The sequence below is a fragment of the Centroberyx gerrardi genome, chromosome 17, assembly GCF_048128805.1.
Source record: "Centroberyx gerrardi isolate f3 chromosome 17, fCenGer3.hap1.cur.20231027, whole genome shotgun sequence".
Classification (NCBI taxonomy): domain Eukaryota; kingdom Metazoa; phylum Chordata; class Actinopteri; order Beryciformes; family Berycidae; genus Centroberyx; species Centroberyx gerrardi.
This window is the reverse complement of record NC_136013.1, coordinates 12,331,598-12,353,804: the sequence shown is the minus strand read 5'-3', so window position 1 is coordinate 12,353,804 and position 22,207 is coordinate 12,331,598. Positions and strand designations below refer to the sequence as shown.

Here is a 22,207-nt window from a genome sequence, read left to right as displayed (position 1 = left end):
TTACTTTTATTCACTTACCTGTGCAAGTGAATGCATAAGAACTTAAAAACAAAATTCAAAGTCTCCCTGTAAGGCAAAAATAATTCCAAACATAGCAATGACTTGAAGAAATCAAATACCTTTTTGTAGCCTGACAAAGTTCACTGATCTTGAACATGCTAACATTTCAAGATGTAATTCTACCACTTTATGGAGAATCTTGGACAAAAACAGTTTAATCACTGCACAAAAAATGAAGATGATGTAGAGGAAGAACACTAGATCTAGGCCTATACTTCCTCTATATTTCCTTGAGCACTAGTGTTTCTTGATTGTACTTTAAACAAAGAGCCATCATAATTTAATATCCAATAACAGTAGATTAGAAAACTTTGAATGAGGCAATTTGTTGTGCAGCATAAAATAAGTTTCATCATTGCATAAAACAAGTATACTTAATAAGGTAAACAAGCCATTGTTTCTGTAAAAAAATAAATGTGATAGTTCTTAAAAAGTAAGTAAAACTTTATTTGTATAGCACGAGTGTCACAAAGTGCTCCACAAGTTAACACACAAAGACAGTAAAAATACAAGCAACACACTTAAGTGCATCATAAATTAAAAACATTAAAAAGATACAGTAACAACATAGTCAACAACACACATTAGAAAAGGCCTGTCTGCATAAATGGGTCTTGAGTTGCCGCTTAAAACTCTCCACAGTATTGGCAGATCTAATGTAAAGCAGAAGGCTGTTCCAAAGCCTAGGTGCGACAACAGAAAAAGCACGATCACCCTTCGTCTTGAGTCTGGACTGAGGAATCGCCAGCGGCCCCTGGTCCGAGGACCTAGAGTCCGACCAGGAAGGTGTGGGGACAAAAGTTCAGTGATATAGGCCGGAGCCTGGGCGTGCAATGCCTTGTAAATTATCAGCAGGATTTAAGATAAAGATAAGATATCACTTTATTAATCCCCTTGCTGAAATTTGGGTGCCACAGCAGCAACTGGCAGAACAGTTCCAGGGAAAAATAAGTACAGAAGATAATAAAGAGAAGAGGTAATAAGATAAAAAATAAAGGTAATGTACATAATATAAAACTATAGAGACAGTGCAAAAATGCAAATAAATGCAAACAATAATAATAAATGTGTATCCATATATATATGTACTGTATATATACATAATCAGTGGTCAGGAGTTCAGTTATTAGTGCCGGTCGGGGGGGGGGGGGGGGGGGGGGGGGGGGGGGATCTTAGCAGAGCCGACGGGATCTGCTAAGAAGTCTGGCATTCTGGACTAAACTTGTTAAGGCATGTAAAAAGGGCATTACTATAATCCAGGCGAGAGGAAACAAATGCATGAATAATCATTTCAAGTTGCGGCTGAGGCACCACCCGCATTAACTTAGCAATGTTCCTCAGCTGGTAGAAACAAGACCTAGTCAGCAACTTAACATGCCCATCGAAATTAATAAAAGAGTTAAAAATAACACCTACATTTTTACAGCTTGATCTCACATTATAAGACAAGGGGCCAATACACTGCTGAACCTCAGTTGCTATATTGTCTGGGCCAATAACAAGAACTTCAGTTTTTTCAGAGTTAAGCTGGAGGAAATTGGTTGCCATCCAGTCCTTGACGGCAGCCAAACAATCTTGTAAAAAGAGTTAGCTTATCCAATTGATCTGGTTTGAAGGAGAGGAACAGCTGAGTATCATCCGCATAACAATGGTACGAAATACACTTAAAATGACTATGACTAAATGATTAACTGCCCAAGGGGAAGCATGTATAGAGTGAACAGAATAGGACCCAGGACTGAGCCCTGAGGCACTCCACATGGTAGAGCAGCGGGTGATGACTCAAAATTACAAACAGAGACTGAAAAGCTTCTATCAGAGAGATAAGATGAGAACCAATCCAAGGCAGTCCCAGCAACACCCACCCACTGCCTAAGCCTCTCAATAAGCATGCAGTGGTCAATGGTGTCAAATGCTGCACTAACATCCAGCAATATCAGGATAGAGCAGTCACCAGCATCAGTACGCATTAAGATATCATTTGAGACTCTGAGGAGAGCTGTTTCAGTGCAATGTTTCTGACGGAAACCAGACTGAAACTTATCAAAGATTTCATATTTTTCCAAGTCGGCAACCACTTTTTCAAGGATGTTTGACACAAAAGGCAACTTAGAGATAGGCCTATAATTTGATTTGGCTTTTTAAGCAGAGGCTGAACTATAGCATGTTTAAAATAATCAGGGACACAACCTGATTCAAGGGAGTTATTTATAATTGATACTAAGCAGGGGCCAATGGATCCCAGTACATTTTTTAACAGAGAGGTTGGTAAGATATCTAATTGACTGGACAATGATCACATTTGATAAACCATGTTAGTGAGCTCTTGAAGAAAGATGGGTGAGATGCTATCCAAAACTACAGGCCTAGGTGGATAGTAGGCAGGGGGGGCAGAGGAGGGAAGAATCAAAGCCCTTATATTAATAATTTTATCCACAAAATGGGAAAGGAAATTATCACAGTCAGCATTCGAAAAAAATTGGCACTGCAGGAGGTGTAGGAGTCACAATGTTATTAATGGTGTTGAACAAGACCCTAGGATTATGTTTGTTGAAGGAAATAAGATTTGAAAAGTAGGCAGCATCCTTAACCTTATCATTAAAAGTGGATAAGAGGTCCTTTAAATGCAGGTAGTGAACTTGTAATTTAGTGGATTTCCACAACCGCTCCACCTTTCTACATTTCCGCTTAAAACAGCGAATGTCATCATTTATCCATGGGGATCAATTGACCGATCTAGTTTTTACAGGAGCAACATCATTCAACACAGACAAACAAGCCTCATTAAAATACTGCATTAAGTCATTAATGTGAGCATGAGGAGGCAGAACTTGTCTTGAGTCACAGTTTACAAAAGCTGCCGAGAACTTCTCTGCCGAGAGACAGTTGATGAAGCGAGAACTAGTGACACGTCTACAAGGTTGAGAGTCCAAGTTTAAAATGAGATCAAACAAAATACATTTATGATCAGAAACATAGAGGTCACCGGTACAGAGGGCTTTGACTGTCAATCCTAGTGTAAAAACCAAATCAAGAGTATGCCCTCCCGTTTGGGCAGGGCGGCGGATATGTATCACATGGTTCAGACTATCACCAGTCTATAACAGTATTTTAATCTGCTTTTTCACTTCTATTAAGGTTTGTGTGTCCAAAGGGCTTCTCCTTATCCATTGTTGGCTCTGGCTTTTCTCTGATCTCTACATTTCATGTACAGTCTTTCTCCTGTCTTTTCTCTCACTTCCTCTATGTGATCCAGGTCTTTCTCTTGCTTTGTCTCCATTGCATTTCCCTTTCTTGCCCATGTTTTCCTCTTGCCTTTTCCCTTGCTCTCTCTCTGTGACCCATGTCTTATCTAATCCTTGGGGGGACAAAGTAGTGCACCCAGACTGCAGGCTCTGTGGCAGAAGAGAAGTACAGCTCAGACTAACAGAGACTAACAGCTCACTCTGATAACTGTGGGAAAGTTAGTTTGTGTCTATTGGGGTGTTACAGGACAGTTATCACTTTAGATCAAATTACTTGGTTTAAATGTCATGAAGCATCGCGTTAGTTCAGGCGGGACAAGGAAGTCACGCGTTGCTAGTCATCTACCAGCTGATCGCCACGCACACCAATCATAATCCAGTCTCATAACAAAGGCGGTCTATATAAATAGCCTCCTCCTCCACTGATTCTTTCTTCTAAACTGCTGCTCATTGAAGCCATACCATGCATGCAATGAATGATAGGATAGTTTTTGTTTTACTTTTTTTTAATCATAACTAACTTTATGTCACACACAAACTGACATGGACCTTGCCTTTCTGTTACTTGCTGTTGTAGTGACAGAAAATCACTTTCATTGGCGGACCGTTCAATAAGGTGCGTGACATCGGGAGACTCACAATCTTCTCATTTGGTACCGCTAACCCGGGGATTATTATTAAAGCACAAATTTGTGTAGTCGTTGTTTCGCTCGGTGTATCTGCTAAACGTGTATTTTAAGCAAGGGATGTCGTAATGTTGGACAGCTAGCCTTAGCTTGGTAGACATGCCTTCGTCATCATGGCAGCCTCCCTCGCAAGCCAACGTCTTTAGCTAGCGTTAGCTACAGGCCCAATCGTGTACAATGTTTAGCTTACGGGCATGCAGAATTACATTGATTTAACTAAATATATGCGAAGAAAGTGCCAAGGTACCTTCATCAGAAGCTGGCGTCACACTTCAATGCTAATCGATCCACGTTTAGCCTCCACCACAGTTTGAAACGTGTCAGCATGTCTCTGCTATGCCGGACAAGTGTCCACTGTTGCCCACGTGCTGTCGTAAAGCGCAGAGCCTGAAGTGTGTATCAGTATAATGTAAGGTAAAATAAAAGCCTTGTTCATTAGCAGTGATAACCAGAAGTATGAGTTTAGCGACAATGAGAGCTACCAGTGAATATATGAAGCTAGCTACTGTGCCTGCCGATGGAAAGCTAGCTGGACTCCTGGTCAAAGATCCTAATCCAGTGTCTCTTTTCTCTCCTGCTGCCTTCAGGTTCTGCTGCTTGATGGCAGGGGCCATCTACTCGGGCGGCTTGCTGCCATCGTGACTAAACAGGTTCTGCTCGGTATGTATAGACATTTATATCATATGGAAGTCTTAATCATACAAGATAATAGCTATGTACTCACTAAAACATGCCCAATGCCCCTGCGACCATGAATTAAGTAGCTGTTTATATTGTGCAGTGTTTGAATCTGCAGTATTGCCTCAAACTGTCAATGATGTTAAATATCTGCCTTGCTTGAGTTTAACGACCATGAGAAAACTCACATGCACTACCATCTGAGACGGATTACACAACACCACAAGTATCAATGTTTTTTCTTTTGTCAAAATGCTGAGAATTTGTCCATTTTTCTTCTCAGGCCACAAAGTGGTAGTGGTGAGATGTGAGGGCATCAATATCTCTGGAAACTTCTACCGCAACAAACGTGAGTTTTTCTCTTGTCACATCAAGCTCTGTTCACTCTGCCCTATGGCTGACTTGCTTTGTGTCGGTGATGTTTTACCACAGTAAATAATTCGAGTTTAACGACCATGAGAATACTTTACATGCACTACCATCTGAGACATGAGCATCATATATTGGAAGTAATGTTCTTGCCATGACCTGCTGTCGTGTGTGGTTGTAACATGCTTCAAATGGTTTCTGTATCATGTGCATCTCAACAGTGAAGTACCTGGCTTTCCTGCGCAAGAGGATGAACACCAATCCGTCTCGTGGACCTTACCACTTCAGAGCTCCCAGCAGGATCTTCTGGAGGACCGTCAGAGGTAAGATCGTATAATAATTGGACACTCTGGAAATTGGATATCCTCACTAGAACATTCAGCTTTATTTGAATACTACTGAAAGATATCACTTAAATATTTAAATTGGGGCTACAGCTAGATTATGTACCCGACTGAATGATGGTCCCTTTTACAAGGTTATACTACTTGAATGACTTGAGAAATTCAGTCACTTACAATTTTCAGATTGTGGTTTTGGTGAGCTCAGTTGGAGTAAGAACTAAATAGGCTGCATGTAAACATTCACCAATCTGGTTCAACTTCATTGAGGAATGCAATGCTGTTTGTGCAGTAACATAAAGAAACAGATTCTGAGTAAATGGGGCTCAGATCCCCAGTTGGTGAATCATGAGTTTGAAAAGCAAGATGCCTGTAGTTAGATGGCCTTTCATTTGACCGAGCACAAGTTGTTCCTTGCTTGACAGTGATGAGCACTTTATCCCGAAGCTGATCATCTATTGATGAGACAAACCTTACGGATCTGACTACTGAGTTGAGTCTGAACATACTGTTGTGCTTGGGCAAATGAACATTTGCTATCCTGTCCATAATCAGACCTGCTGTTTTCTTCTGCTGAATTTGGTTTCTGTTCCACAGAAAGTGCATTGTCCCAGCCGCCCTTAAGATTGTGCGTCTGAAGCCGACCGCAAGGTGAGCCTATAGCAATTATTGTGTGAAGGAAGGTTGGTCAGGTTTTCATGTCAAACTTTTGACTTGACTTGATGCTTGTCTTTCACTGCACAACGAGGATAAACTGACAACATCTGTACAGATGCACTGTCAAAATGCTTCACTTTACCTGCCACACAGTTGTTCTTGCTTGACAGTGATGAGCTCTTTATCCCGAAGCTGATCATCTATTGATGAGACAAACCTTACGGATCTGACTACTGAGTTGAGTCTGAACATACTGTTATGCTTGGGCGAGTGAACATTTGTGACAGTTGCAATATTTACGTTGTTGAATCTCTATTGAACTGACAAGAATTCTGTCTGTTCAACCCAGGCATGCTCTCTCACAAAAACCAAGAGTTTAAAGACATGAGAATACTTTACATGCACTACCATCTGAGAAATGAGCATCATATATTGAAGTAATGTTCTTGCCATGACCTGCTGTCGTGTGTAGTTGTAACATGCTTCAAATGGTCTCATGTGCTTCTCAACAGTGGCTTTTCTGTGCAAGAGGATGAACACCAATCCGTCTCGTGGACCTTACCACTTCAGAGCTCCCAGCAGGATCTTCTGGAGGACAGTCAGAGGTGAGATCGTAGAGTAACTGGAACTTGGATATCCTCACTAACATTCAGCATAGTTTGAATAGTGCTGAAAGATATCACTTCCCCTGAAATAAATCACGTTTAAATTACAGATAGATTATATACCCAACTGAACAATGGCCCCTTTTACAGTAGATTAAAGTTATATTACTTGAAGGACTTCAGAAATTCACAATCTTTCAATTTTCATATTGTGCTATTTAGCACTCAGTTCAGTTGGAGTAAGAATACATTGTTAACTGAATAGGCTGCATGTAAAAAATCACCAACCTGAGTGAACTTCATTGAGGAATGCAATGCTGTTAGTGCAGTAACATAAAGAAACAGATTCTGAGTACATGGGGGCTCAATGTCCAGTTGGTCTCTCGCTTTAATTAATCTTCAAAAAGTAAGATTCCTGTAGTTAGATGGCCTTTCATTTGACCGAGCACAAGTTGTTCCTTGCTTGACAGTGATGCGCTCTTTATCCCGAAGCTGATCATCTATTGATGAGACAAACCTTACGGATCTGACTACTGAGTTGAGTCGGGACATACTGTTGTGCTTGGGCAAATTAACATTTGTGACATCTGCAATATTTACGTTGAATCAATGTTTGAACTAACAAGAATTCTGTCTCTTCAACCCAGGCATCCTTTCCAAAATTGGACCTGCTGTTTTCTTCTTCTGATTTTGGTTTCTGTTCCACAGAAAGTGCATGGTTGTCCCAGCCGCCCTTAAGATTGTGCGTCTGAAGCCGACTCGCAAGGTGAGCCTATAACAATTATTGTGTGAAGGAAGGTTGGTCAGGTTTTACTGTCAAACTTCTGACTTGACTTGAAATGCTTACCTTTACTGCACAACAAGGATAAACTGACAACCTCTGTACAGATGCACTGTCAAAATGCTTCACTTTACCTGCCACAACAGTTGTTCCTTGCTTGACAGTGATGAGCTCTTTATCCCGAAGCTGATCATCTATTGATGAGACAAACCTTACGGATCTGACTACTGAGTTGAGTCGGGACATACTGTTGTGCTTGGGCAAATTAACATTGCAACTGACTGCAATGCAACTGCAATATTTACGCTGTTGAATCAGTATTGAACTGACAAGAATTCTGTCTCTTCAACCCAGGCATGCTCCCTCACGAAACCAAGAGGACAGGCTGAAGGTGTTCGACGGTATCCCCCCACCCTACGACAAGGTGAGTAGTCTCTCTACCAAAAAGTACCAAGGGCCATATTAATCGTATACAAATTAGTTGTCTAAAGTAGTCTCTGAAGTCTGGTCCTTAAATGCCCCTATAACCCCTTGCTGTCTGTGATGTAAATCTTTTACCTTACCTACCTTGTTTGAGTTTTGACTCTGAAAATAAACTCTATCTGAGACATGCTATACTTTCCATAATCAGACCTGCTGTTTTCTTCTTGATCTGATTTTGGTTTCTGTTCCACAGAGGAAGCGTCTGGTTGTCCCAGCCGCCCTTAAGATTGTGCGTCTGAAGCCCACTCGCAAGGTGAGCCTATAGGTTTTAATGTCAAACTTCTAATGATTTGACTTGATGCTTGCCTTTCACTGCACAAGGATAAACTTTGACAACATCTGTACAGATGCACTGTCAAAATGCTTCACTTTACCTGCCACAACAGTTGTTCTTACTTGACAGTGATGAGCTCTTTATCCCGAAGCTGATCATCTATTGATGAGACAAACCTTACGGATCTGACTACTGAGTTGAGTCAGGGACACGTTGTGCCTCAAGCTGAAGCTTTTCAATTTAGTGAAGCCTCTCAAAGAACTAAATGTTAAATATACTTATGCTAAAAGTATATCCATTTAATAGTATTATTATATAGTATTATTAGTCTATGTAGAATTTATCAGCTATAGCACATTGAATTGGTCCAAACATGTTTGTAACCTGAGCAATCTAAGCTTGCTGTTGCTGCATTGTGAATCCCTTGTAATGGATGGATCGTGTGCTATATTCTTGTACTGAAACATTCTGACTTTGTCTGATTTCCATTTCCTTCTCAGTTCGCCCTCCTGGGGCGCCTGGCACATGAGGTCGGCTGGAAGTATCAGGCTATCACAGCCACCCTTGAGGAGAAGAGAAAAGAGAAGGCCAAGCTCCGCTACACCAAGAAAAAGACCCAGACCAAGCTGACCAAGCTGGCAGAAAAGAACGTGGAGGGCAAGATTGCAAAATACACAGACGTTCTCAAACAATACGGAGTCCTTGTCTGAGCTGGTTTCTCCTGGCCAATAAAGATAAATGTTTATAGAAAGTGTATTGACTTTTTTCATTCCTGATGCCTGCAGAATTGCACTTGATTTGAAATAAAAATGAATTATTTGTAATCATATGCATGCATTGTGTGCTAAACAACCAGTGCTTAATGACAGAAAGCATACTCAAATCAGATCTTGCAATGTGAAGATCATGTTTCACAATAGGTGGAAGCAAAACGCTTTATGTGCACTACAAGCAGCTGCAGTACTGCAGCCCAGTAATTCACCTAACGCCATGTGCCCAGTTTTTCAAGACTGGATCTGGATTGTACAGATCTTTTAACAATCCAAGATCAGATTGATATTGTCAGTTTTTCAAATGAATATAATTGTGATCCAGATACCACAAAATAAAGATGACAGAATCCAGGTTTGCAGTCTATAAATAGAACTATCTTGCCACCTGTTGGGCCAATAGACATGAGGGAACTAGATGAGAAAGTGTCAAAGACAGTTTGTACATTACTTTTATTCACTTATCTGCACAAGTAAATGATTTATAAAAACTTCACAAAAGCCTCACTGAATGGCAAAAATAATTGGAACAGCAATGACTTCAAATCAAGTACCATGCTTCTAACATTTCAGTTAGACATGGAAGAAATAATTCTACCAATTTATGGAGATTCTTGGACAAAACAATTTAATCACTGCACAAAAAATGAAGAGATAGAGGAAGAACACTGGCTCTATATTTCCTCTCTACTTCCTGAAACACTAGTGTTTGCAGTTTAAACAAAGAGCCATCACAATAATTTCATATCCAATAACGGTAGATTAGAAAGCTTTAAATGAGGCAATTTGTTGTGCAGTTACATCACATAAAACAAAGTATACTTAATAGGATAAGCCATTGTATATCTGTAAAATACATAGGTGACAGTTCTCAATAAAGATATACGGTATAGAGAATGTTCACATGGTTCAGACTATCACCAGTCAGGTGATAGTCTGAACCATGTGATACCATACCATAACAGTATTTTAATCTGCTTTTCACTTCTATCTATACTGAGCAAAAATATAAACACAACACTTTTGTTTTTGCTCCCATTTTTCATGAGTTGAAATAAAAGATCTAAGACTTTTTCTATGCACACAAAAGGCTTATTTCTCTCAAATTTCAGCAACTTCGCACAGCCATTGAAGAGGATTGGACCAACACTCCACAGCCCACAATCAACAACCTGATCAACTCTATGCGAAGGAGATGTGTCGCACTGCATGACGCAAATGGTGGTCACACCAGATACTGACTGGTTTTCAAAAAATGCATATCTGTAGCCCTAGTCATGTGAGATCCATAGTTCAGTGCCTAATAAATGTCTTTTTTCAAGATAAAACTGCACATTTTAGAGTGGCCTTTTATTGTGACCAGCCCAAGGCACACCTGTGCAATACATAAAGAAAGAAAAGCCAGCACTCTTAATGTCCTTTTATCATATATTTGAATGGGCAGCTATAGAGCACAAACGACGGACGCGTTTCAGCAATAAGCCATCATCAGCGTTGACCTGTGCAATAACCATGCTGATTAAACAGCATCTTGATATGCCACACCTGTCAGGTGGATGGATTATTTTGGCAAAGGAGAAGTGCTCACTAACACGGATTTAAACAAATTTGTGAACAAAATTTGAGAGAAATAAGCCTTTTGTGTGCATAGAAAAAGTGTTAGATCTTTTATTTCAACTCGTGAAAAATGGGAGCAAAACCAAAAGTGTTGTGTTTATATTTTTGTTCAGTGTATTAAGGTTTGTGTGTCCAAAGGGCTTCTCCTTATCCATTGTTGGCTCTTGCTCTTCTCTGATCTCTACATTTCATATACAGTCTTTCTCCTGTCTTTTCTCTCACTTCCTCTATGTGATCCAGGTCTTTCTCTTGCTTTGTCTCCATTGCATTTCCCTTTCTTGTCCATGTTTACTTGCCTTTTCCCTTGCTCTCTCTCTGTGATCCAAGTCTTATTAATCCTTGGGGGACAAAGTAGTGCACCCAGACTGCAGGCTCTGTGGCAGAAGAGAAGTACAGCTCAGACTAACAGAGACTAACAGCTCACTCTGATAACTGTGGGAAAGTTAGCTTGTGTCAGTTGGGGTGTTACAGGACAGTTATCACTTTAGATCAAATTACTTGGTTTAAATAGAAGTCATATTAATGGCTTTCACCATGCAGTGAATGATAGGATAGTTTTTGTTTTTAACTTTTTATCATAACTAACTTTTTGTGTAGTAACCCTAACTCAGAAATCTCAGTTTCAGTCACTTTCAGTTCAAAACAATAGGCTAGTATTGAATTGTCCTCAATAATCGTATTGTAAGTAGCAGCAGGATTAATATGAAGTGCTGCATGATTAATACTAATTACCAACTCAAGTCTCAGTCATTGCACACATCATTCTTTTTGAGACCCAGAAGCACTTCATGTTTTCTCTGTCAGTCAAATATCTTCATTTCCATTTCACAACTGATCATGTCTGTCTTATTGAAAAACACAGTGCGTTATTTCCCTCAGCTAATTATAGAATGAATAATGTGACTTATAGCACAGCGAAAAACTGATGAAGAGAAAATCATTTTTTTTATTTCTGCTGTCGTGGCAATTAAAAAAACATTTTCATATTGTAAAAGCCAGAGGCATTTCTCGCTTAGAAGATTGGCTGTCTGACAATATTACATTTTGAAAAGTGTGGAAGTGGAAACTGAGCGTGAGGATCAGAGCGCCTCAGCCATGAGAAGGTTTAATTACATGTTCTTTGGAAATTAATTAACATGATGACTCACCTGGTCCAGAGGCAACACTGAGAAATCTGACACCTGCTCTGATGAAATGATTGCTAACATGAAAGATTTTTTTATGATTAAATAATCTCAAAGTTCTTAGTTATCTGGAGGTTTCTCCTTACAAATGAGCAACATTTTAGAGGATGTAATCATCTGTGTTTTTGAAATATTGATCAGTGAACAACATTTCTTCCCCCAAATTGGAATTTTGGAATGAAAACCCGCAAATAGAGATCAAGGCCACAAAACCGACTCAGAAGTATTACCAAGTATTAACTAGAGCTTTCAGTCTGTTTTACATGTTTGTGCTGTTGCTCCTTTTGACTTTCATCTCTTTTAAAAAAAATCTTTATATTTGTTGTCTGTGCCATTCAGCTTTCCGTGTGTTTTACCATCTGCTAGAGCTGTGGTGAATCAAGGGAATGGGATTATGGGAGTTGTTTCAGCTTCATTTTGACTTCTTTCTACTAATAATTACACAGTTGCTGCAGGATTCAGCAAGATGTTTACTTCATCTTTTGTGATTGAACATTTTGCATAAATAAGATAAATGAAGCAATATTCAACTTAACTTATGTGTCTCCCATTTGTGATTTCATATCAGAGGGCAAACTGAAATTTCCCATCTGCTGATTTATACCAAGACTAGTACCCATTTCAGTATGAGCAGTCACTCATCCTGTGAATTTAAGTGAAGGTACTGATGAAAAAGTAGACTTGATTTTCTGAATCACAAGTTTATGTGTTAGTATTGATTCCATAGCACTGTATATATATTCAACTATGTTCATATTTGGTTATTTTTTACACTTTTGTCCAAAGCGACTTACAATAAGTACATTTTGTAAACAGTAGTCAAACCAACCGTATATCACAGTCTTCATCCTTCCTTCCTTTAGTTACTTTTTTATTTGTTAGGATCTTTTAGTTGATTAATTGTTTTCAGACATAATATTACATCACAGTGACATTCACAAATATTCATTAATCGCAATTCCATTATTTGCAAGGGAACAATAATTTAGTAGGAACTTTTATGAATCAACAATCTAATAAACTATTTGATAATGTCAGTTATTAGTCAACAAATTCATATAATCACAGATTTGTAGGCCTACTTATTTTCCATCCGTTTGTCCAGGTGAACTGTTCCTGGCCAGACAATGAATTCAACTAAATGAATTTAGCATTGTGGTAAATCAGGATGCAGCCTTCCCTTTACAAATCATTTCTCTTCCTGCAGTTGAACCTTTTTACCAGAAGAGGGTAGTGTCACACTTAACTTCATACGGGGTCATTTAGGAAAATAGTATTTTGTCTTCAAAGTAATTGTCCGTAAAAACATTATTTAGGTCTTATTGCTGTCCAATTTACAGATAGAAAAAAGGTATCAATTCAGGATATAGATAGAAGTTAACAACTGATTAGATTTTATATGGTCTGACTCTGAAATTGAGCTTTTAAATGAGCTGGGTGTCTCAAAAAGTTTATTTTATAACAGTAAACATCAATGTCATGCCAAAAAGACAAACTAAAAAAGATGTTGGTATTACTGCTGTTTCTTATAGGTATTGTTGCTGTGTTCCTGCTGTAAATAGGTTGCCTTCTTTCTCCAACTTACACTTTCAAAAGGTGTAGACCTATATTTTTTATACTTTGCAAAATATGATGCAATCCTGTCAGAACCTCCTTTATTTTGGAGCAAACCTGTAGAATGTGTCTGGACGGTCCAGCAGGACTATTAGAGCCCTAAAACATTCAGACTGAAGTTGATGATGGGAAACAATGCAATACAAAACCCTGTTAGACTGAATGTTGTAAGTGGTTGACAGTATATTATGGTCTTACAGGATTGATCCCAGAAAATACAGTGGACTCCAACTGGGATCCACTGTATTTTGGAACTAATCATGTAGGACTTTTCTATTGGATTTCTAAAGCACTTTTTAATTAGGGCAGCTCCAAAATAATTACAATGATGGAACTGTACTTGCTTAGTTTGCATTGAAGTAAGTGTGTCGGAAGCACCTATCAACTTACTGAATATATAAGGATAAGGATGTATAAGGATAATAAGTTGATTCCTAACCTCCACAGAAGCCGACCTCCTTGGAAAGAATGGGTGTCCTTCAGTGTCCTACCCTGAATCTTCTGTGCCTCCTGCACCTAAAACAGGACAAACATCACATGTTAGAACAAACTGGGTCACTGCCCATCTCTCCCTTTTCACCAGTGAGGAGATTTTTTATTTAGATCTTACTCTCTTATGTGTTTGGTGAGTTGAAAGTCTGAACAGGAGTTGGCAACAGTCTAAACTGACAGGGTAAACTGCATTGCCCCCATGGCACCCTAAGGTCCTGCCTGGCCTGTCACGGCCTCCAAAGAGCGCTACTGGACATCAATCATATGGATCCACTAGGCAGGCTATTGCTGCAGGTTTAAATGCATTGTGGAGACAGCTGCTAGGGGGCATCACTGAGCGTATTCATTACGTCTGCCTTATGGAAACGACAGTTTGGTAGTCATCATGGTAGTTTTCAAGCTTTCTGTTTTGTTATAGCATCCCTCTTACTGCACATTTTGCTGATGCAATTTGAGCGTCCTTCTAAACTCCTAAGCATTAATACTATAGAAGTTGATGTAACAACACAGCGTTCTCGAAAACAACAGTACATAATTCACTGGCTACTAAATAATATATGTAAAAAGAATATATAATTGAAAGAAGTCAGTTTGATACTTTTTTAGTGTGTGGCAAACTCTTTATCAAGTTGCTTTGGCTGTGTATCTGACTTGTTGGGATGTAGAAGCACATCACATGTTGTGCAAAGCAGTTTTGACTTCTTATTTGATGTTGATAATCTATATTTTGAGAGGACGCCCCCTCTCTGTCCTGTTTTTATACCTCCTTCCTGTTAATCTTATTTTACCATTATAGCCCATGTGTGGGGAAAAGATTATTAAAAATATAGCAGAATCCCGTTTGATCATTTACATGAACATGACAGCTGTAGATCCACCATGTCGCTCCTGTTGGCTTGGGCTGCAGCCGGATTCTGATACTGCGACAAGGACATCCTGCGAGAAAAAGCTCTCCATGCACCTGCCTCACCGCTTCCGCCGAGCATCTTGCAAGGTCTTAATGTGATTGGTTGCGCGTGTGTATGGGCATTGTATTTGTGTCTTATGGTATTTCTCAGTTCAAGCGGCTCCAACTGGAAGGCGAAACGCTGGTTATCTTCTTGATTAAGGTTTGTGGAGGATTGCTTGTGTTACCAAAAGCCGGCAAGACAGTCCCATACTTTCCATCTCTGTCTCTGTTTCTCTCTGTCTCACACAAATACCGTCCCTATTGGCATCCTAAAACTGGGCCCTCCAAGAATCAGGAGGAAGGCCAATCTGACGCCTGTCTACCTGAGTTAAGGAGGGAAGCCGTGTCCCAGCAACCAGATGGAGAAATCACTGTGACGGCTCTAAAAATGAGGTTCATGGATGATGCTGCCTGCTGTAGATCTCTCTCTAATCACACCATCTGAGACAGATTGAAAAGACCATGATTGTCTAAAACGGCTCACGCAGGCCCGGCCTATTACGGGCTCCAACGATAATAGACCTCCTCCTCCTCCTCCTCCTTCCATTGGCTGGTATTTTTTAAGAGTCTTTTTTTTTTTAAGAGTAATGGGAGAGCTGATCTGTGTGGGAGCCATGGAGTCTTTGCTGGGCCAAGTGGGGTCTTGTAAATAGATGAGGTTTAATGTCGCTATGCTGCTATTTATATGTACCAGAATAAACTTGGTCTTGTTGAAGTGACACGACTGACACATTATACCACAGTCGTCTGATGTAGCTAATGTTTCATTACAGTGTGTATTCAAAATGCACAGTGTGTGAGTAATGGAAATGATAAAAAAGGCTTCCCTGCATGCCAGTGTGAGCTGATTAGTTGGTCTGTTAAGCTTTTATTTGATGTTGCAGTAATGTTCTCTACTGTATATAGCCTATCTCTCAAGCTTATGTCTTTGCGTCATTATTGAACCAAAGATAGCTTTAAAATCAGATTAGCAAACGAGCAAGCTAGTGCGCACAGTTCAAATAACTGTGTCCAACTTCTATAATGTTATTCAGTCCTTACAAAAACTTGACAAAATTTAGATACGTGGGTCTTTATAGGAGCACCGACTGCCTCTTTGGGTTGTCAGAGTAACACACTCCAACAGTTTTTGTGAACTTTTTCCAATCTCTGCCTATGTCATCCTTGAACAAGAGCAAATTTATTAGAAAGCTCAAGGGCTGGCTTTGAGAAGTGGAAAAAAAAAAGAGTTGGATTTTGACCAACTGTATAATATCTTGGGGCAAATCCCAGAAAACACTGAACATGAATGAGAAGGAGGTGCTAAGAATCTCGTCATCCATAAATCGATCGCTCGGCCTCGCTCACACTGGAAACCGCTATATGAATGGAGAGAGAGTCACTTTGTTTGTCCACAGATAGACTCGCCTCTATGCTCAGATTGATAGTTTCCATTCTTCTCACCACAATTGCATTCTGAAAATGCCGCTGATGTGCCCTATTCTGTTTTCCACGCTTCTACACCGTGTATACAGAAAGAGACAGAGAATTGCCCTCATGGGCCATTGATGTAGAGTCCTTTGTCTTTTTCTCATCTTCAGCCTTGACTCCACAATGTCACACCCACCTACAGACACACAGGTGCTTAGTGTGTGTTGCATTTGCTTGTGGTGATATCCCACTGACTTACATTCTTCACAAATAACACAAAACCTTAGAGAAACTGGCCTCCTATGAAACACTTATACACAAATATATGTACTGACGTGTGCATGCATCCTGCTCACCGCTGCAGCCCACGCACACAATTGTCAACCCACATACTGATGGCAGGTCATAAGTGTCTTTCAGAAAAGCTTTCTAAGTGATGTATGTGCTGTGGGTCCTAGGTATGCATAACCGATAATGCATTTCCATAAACATGTGATAGAGCAGCTCATGTCCGTGCCTTGTTTATATTTACTGACCTACCGGTGTAATTGAAATGATTTAGAATGACAGAATTGCGACACACTTCATTCAATCATGCACAAGTCATTATATCCATTTACGGACAAGAGCAGTTGTAAAATTCAGAGGACAGACTTTGCAATAGACTGCTAGTGGGCAGGCAGGGCCACAAATTGGATTCAGAAATTGAAGTCCGGGAACAGAGGAAAACCAATCACAGAAACCCTTATCAATAACACTGTAATGAAACACCTCTGACCTAAGCACATAAGACACACATGCATGCACCAAAGCTCACAACACAAACTCGAGGAGTGGCAGGGAGGCTAGAGAGACCTTCCTGTGTCTGGAGGTCAATGTTTCACAACACAATACTCGCTTTAGGGCAGCAGCACTCCTCCTCTCTGGTGAAACATACATGCACAAGATTCTCATGGGGATGCACAGAGAAAACAAATCCCTAATAACACAATGTGTAAGACGCCGATACAAACACCATTAGTTTCTCTCTTTTTCATACACACACACACACACACACACACACACACACACCAATTCTATAGAATGTCTTGCGGCAGTGGACCATACTGCAATTAATGAGCACCAGTGGTATATAAGTTGAATATTTATGGAACCATGAGAGTATAAAGACCCACTGTGTGTGAGTGAACTGTGCTGAACATAAAGCAATGGGTCTTTAAGATTTATCAATGTCAAAAGACTGGCACTGTTGGGGCTATGTGACCTCATGTAAACAGAATCAAAATTAAAACAATAAAAAGCCTTTATATAGACCCTGACTTTGCTTGCAATGTCAATACGATATTTAGAAATGGCCACATCAGTTCACGTGTATGTATTATGATCTCCAAAGGCTAACTGAGTAATGTCAAACATAAGAATCTGACAGTTGAAATGGTATCATAATATGTCATAAAATCATAATAATATTATAATTCTAATAAAGGAATGAAATGGGACAATACTTAAAAGTAAGTCATTGTTTTTTGTGCTTCATGCAATATTATCTGCATAAAACTGCCAATGTGGAACAATGTTTTTGTGAGTCTTGACTTTGAACAAGATTTGGGGGAGGTGTGGCAGTAGTGTGATATACAGTACAGCTTGTGAAGTTTGCCGTTTTGATTCCCTGGACCAAAAAAAAACTGGCTGGAAAAAAAATCCAGCGAGTCCAAGCTCTTTTCACTCCATCTGTAAGTGACATAAAAAGTTCTGAACTGCCCCAGTAGAGCTGCACAGTGGCCAGGGGCACAAAACTGTGGTTGAAAAGGGCAGCTCCTAGTTGAATGTGTGTGTGTGTGTTTGTGTGTGTTTTGTGTGTGTGTGTGTGCATATGCGCCTCTCCCTCCCACCCACATCTAGTCCCTCAGGCCTTTGCTGTCCCCTTTTCCCTTTACCCTTCGAGAGGTCCTTTTGTCCTCTTGCTAGGCCGTCATTGTAAATAAGAATTTGTTCTTAATTGACCTGCCTGGTTAAATAAAGGTTAAATACAAATAAATAAAAAAATATGCTATGGCCTGGTTAAATATGAGTTAATAACACTGTAGAATGTGCAAAGCAGCAAACGGCTGCATCAATGTATATTATCTGCTTTTTCACTACTGACATTACAGCCAATAGAACGTGATTCCACTCTATGAATGATACTAGTTGCAGGCTAATTGAGTGATGGCTACAGGCAAATGGATTACAATAGGGCTGCAAAGGCCAAATGACAATTTATAAGATGAAAGATGAAAGCGAATGCAATAATGCTGGCATGCTGATGCTAGAAAGTTGTCTGTTGTGTGGAATGGTTGGCGTGAATGCTTAGTCTCATCAAAGAGCAGTTTTTTCCTCCTCACTGGGGAAACACTATGGCTTGGGCGAAGAGTGGTTGTAATGGAAGATACAGTACCCATCCTCATTTGCATAACAAGCACGTAACCAACCAGTTGCAAAGATAATTAGCCATGCGTGACCGTCATGCACTGTCTTGATAACGGGTCCTATATCCACTGTTGGTACTGTTTAAAAATGTTCTACATCTTTTTGATTGAGAGGAAAATTCCACATGGGTGTCACATTGATGGAAGGCAAATCTAATGAGGGTGAAGGGCAAACACAGGACAGGCACTTGAAACATACGATGCAGGACACATCTAGGCGATATTCATTCATCAATTTTTCTATTTACCTTAAAGGCCACAGTTTTGGAACACACTGACACCGTTGTTCTTTCGACAACGGGTGTGTCCTGACATCTGGGTCTGGCTTTATAATGGTTAACGTGAGACCAAGGGGTTTACACTTGAATAGGATATTATAAACAATAAAAAATAGAACACAGGGGTAAACAAAATAATGGAAACAATTATGAATAATATATGAGTATCAAGTACCTATCAAGGAGTAGGCCCACCTTTTGTCATCAGAAAAGCTTCAGTCCTCCTTGGAGTGCTTTTATACAAGTCCTGAACTGTGTGTAGTTGGATCTTGGACCATTCTTCCTGAAGGAAAGCCTCCAGTTATTTGAGAGGTGACAGAGGTGGAAATCTACTTTGCACTCTGTACTTCAAATAAAGGTTCAATGATTTTAGGTCTGGTGATTGGGAAACTGTGGAAGGCGTTTGACTTCATCCTGGCGGTCATGAAACTACTCTTGAATTTGTTTAGCAGTGTGTATAGCAGCATTACCATCGTGTTCCCTCATACATCATGAGGGAACAGTGTTGGCACCATAGGGTGCATCTGGTCCTGTAAACTGGCCTCATATTCCTTGGCTATTATAAGCCCGTGCAGAGCTTTGATCAGACCTAATGACTCCCACAACATGGCTGCTCATACCATTACAAATCCACCACCCTGCTAAACAGAAGGCAACAGACAGTGTAGCTTGAAGGCATCCTTTGGCTTTTTACAAACATAAACCCATCTGGATGGAGTAAAAAGGGTGAAAGAGACTCATCAGACCATATTTCTTTTTCCATTGCTCAGAGGTCCAGGTTTTGTTTTCCTTGCAACAGGTCATGGGTCTTTGTTGGTCTTGGATATAAGCTGTTTCCAAATGGAAGCCCTGCCATAAATAACAGCTTTGTGAAGCTCATGACGCACAGTTTTGTTCGGACTGCGTCACAGAGATGTTGATTCAATTCTGTGGTCATTGTTGGGGCCATCATTTTGTGATGTTTAGCTCCTGTCCTGTTAAGTGTCTGTCTTTCCTTGTCAGTGAGCTTTGACTTGTGACCATTGTAATTCGGGCCACCGACTATTTAGTGTCTTTGGAACTCTGTTAGTTGCCTCATGTTGCTTTGAAAACTCACATATAAAAGTGATTGTCTGACCTCTTTTAAAGGTGACAAATACTGCTAATTGACATTACTGTAAACTTAATATGACACCTGTGTAGCTGCCTTTGCTAATTGTAGCTGCTTTCATAAAAGTAACAATTTAGTAACTTCAAAATGAAAGTCCTTTTTCATGTGGTGTTCACATTATTTTGTCCTCCAAGGGTATAGCATAGGTTAAGTTGCACATCGTTGCTGTTGGGTCAAAACCTTGTATCTCTCCTCAACTTTTCAGGAACAAAGAAAAACAGTCTTGTTTTTGATCAAATGGGTTTTGAAAGGGTTTCACAATCTCAAGGTTGTAGGATAATTTTCTCAGCCCCCAGAGGACCATAATCCTTGAATTGAACTTAAAGCATGAAAATCACCAAAATTGGAGTCACACGGCTTTCACATGACAACAGTGAAATATAGCAAGTTGTCTCTTTGAGGTGTATTTCCTTCTCGCTACAGTTCTAATTGAAGATTTGACCTTTGGAGACCATGATTATAGTAATACTGTAATATATACATTACCTTCTTGAATGGATCTAACGTTCAGCCTTAAATCCATAGTCAGTAGGCGGTATACTCTAGGAAAGAACATTGATCATCAGAGGTCACGACGGCAGCTTTAACCTTATCTGTTTACAATGGAAAGGCCTGCAGAAAGGAATGCAAGAGCTCAGTGAAATAGAAATAACAAAGTAAAGTAATTACCTTGTGGAAACTGATCAGCTTTAGAAGACAAACACATTTTTCAAAATTGTGTTCCTCAGCCATAGAGCTCCTATTCTGGATTGTAAAAGCCAGTCTGTGTTTCTGGATGAAAAAGGAATACTCTTCAGTTAGAGGTCAAGGAACAATAATGGTTATCTGGAGTGGGAGAGGAGAGGAGAGGAGAGGAGAGGAGAGGAGAGGAGAGGAGAGCAGAAGAGAAGAGAAGAGGAGAGGAGAGGAGAGGAGTGAAGGGAGGAGAGGAGAGCAGAGAGGAGACAAGAGGGGAGGAGAGGATAGAAGAGAAGAGAAGCGAAGAGAAGAGAAGAGAAGAGGAGAGAAGAGGAGAGGAGAGGAGAGGAGAGGAGAAGAGAGGAGAGGAGGGAAGAGAGGAGAGGAGAGCAGAGAGGAGACAAGAGGAGAGGAGAGAGGAGACAAGAGGAGAGGAGAGGAGAGAAGAGAAGAGAAGAGAAGAGAAGAGAAGAGAAGAGAAGAGGAGAGGAGGGAAGAGAAGGGAAGAGAGGAGAGGAGATGAGAGAGGAGAGGAGAGCAGAGTCATATTGAGCATGCAGAGATTTTATTGTTGACAATGTGCCAATAGTTTGAAAAGAGACAAACAAAGTGGCCTAAATGTCTGTCTGTATTCTTCCTTCATCATTTGGCATCATTGATTTCTTTGTGCTTACGATTTGCTCTGCAGCTCCATTGATTACTCAGCCTGACTGTGCACAACAGGGTAAAGAGCAGTAACTGCGCAAGATTATCAAAGTTGATGGACAGTAGCTATTTGCGATATTGCTCTCTGAGGTACAATAAACAATTGCTTTGTATTGATTCTTGGTCACACATTTACTGGCTACTGTATAACTGCAAACATGGTGGCAATGTGTGTATTATTTTATCTCAAAGTATTGACTTTTTCAGTGGGTTCCCTCAAATAGATGCCCTGGTATACGCTGTAAAACAATACCTTAAATGGTTGATCTTTTATTGAAAAGGCATTTACCCTGCAGTGATGTGAAACAAATTAGTTTCACATGGAGCTAATGCTCTTGCCTGCAGCGTTTTCTAAGGCTCTCCTGCAGGTTTTTCAGTCTTTATCAGCATGAGCGGGGGTTTAAAACTGGCATCTGAAGCATTGCTTGGGTAGATTTATTACACAGCAGACCTTTTAGCAGCACAGCAAGGATGCCATGCTCCCCCTTTCCAAAAACATCCCATTTCTGATAAATACATTTTGAACTCCTGCAATATGAACTGGAAAATTCTAAATTATTTTTCCATTGTTGCAATTTTGAAAAGGTAGTTTTGCAGTGTGAAATCACCTGTAATGACAGATATTGAAAAAGGCCTGCACACCGATGATGATGCCAGTCCTAATACAGTGATTCTCAACCTTTTTCATATCAAGGACCCCTAATTTAATACAC

General features: G+C 40.0%; 7 non-coding genes and 1 pseudogene across 8 annotated transcripts; all 8 read left to right on the top strand.

Moving 5' to 3' along the window:
- The first annotated feature begins 4,798 nt into the window (after window positions 1–4,798).
- LOC139916584 (small nucleolar RNA Z195/SNORD33/SNORD32 family) lies at window positions 4,799–4,879 on the top strand. Its single transcript, XR_011784868.1, has one exon. It is a non-coding gene; the product is annotated as a small nucleolar RNA Z195/SNORD33/SNORD32 family (small nucleolar RNA).
- Window positions 4,880–5,077: 198 nt separating this feature from the next.
- Window positions 5,078–5,161, top strand: LOC139916532 (small nucleolar RNA Z195/SNORD33/SNORD32 family). Its single transcript, XR_011784858.1, has one exon. It is a non-coding gene; the product is annotated as a small nucleolar RNA Z195/SNORD33/SNORD32 family (small nucleolar RNA).
- Window positions 5,162–5,798: 637 nt separating this feature from the next.
- On the top strand, window positions 5,799–5,874 carry LOC139916565 (small nucleolar RNA SNORD50). Its single transcript, XR_011784863.1, has one exon. It is a non-coding gene; the product is annotated as a small nucleolar RNA SNORD50 (small nucleolar RNA).
- Window positions 5,875–6,200: 326 nt separating this feature from the next.
- LOC139916551 (small nucleolar RNA SNORD50) lies at window positions 6,201–6,276 on the top strand. Its single transcript, XR_011784861.1, has one exon. It is a non-coding gene; the product is annotated as a small nucleolar RNA SNORD50 (small nucleolar RNA).
- Window positions 6,277–6,553: 277 nt separating this feature from the next.
- Window positions 6,554–8,930, top strand: LOC139916449 (large ribosomal subunit protein uL13-like; annotated as a pseudogene). Its single transcript, XR_013507299.1, has 4 exons — window positions 6,554–6,641; window positions 7,777–7,846; window positions 8,099–8,158; window positions 8,680–8,930. The product of XR_013507299.1 is annotated as a large ribosomal subunit protein uL13-like (transcript).
- Window positions 7,106–7,181, top strand: LOC139916545 (small nucleolar RNA SNORD50). Its single transcript, XR_011784860.2, has one exon. It is a non-coding gene; the product is annotated as a small nucleolar RNA SNORD50 (small nucleolar RNA).
- LOC139916539 (small nucleolar RNA SNORD50) lies at window positions 7,581–7,656 on the top strand. The gene has a single exon (XR_011784859.1). It is a non-coding gene; the product is annotated as a small nucleolar RNA SNORD50 (small nucleolar RNA).
- Window positions 8,303–8,378, top strand: LOC139916594 (small nucleolar RNA SNORD50). Its single transcript, XR_011784870.1, has one exon. It is a non-coding gene; the product is annotated as a small nucleolar RNA SNORD50 (small nucleolar RNA).
- Window positions 8,931–22,207: the final 13,277 nt, after the last annotated feature.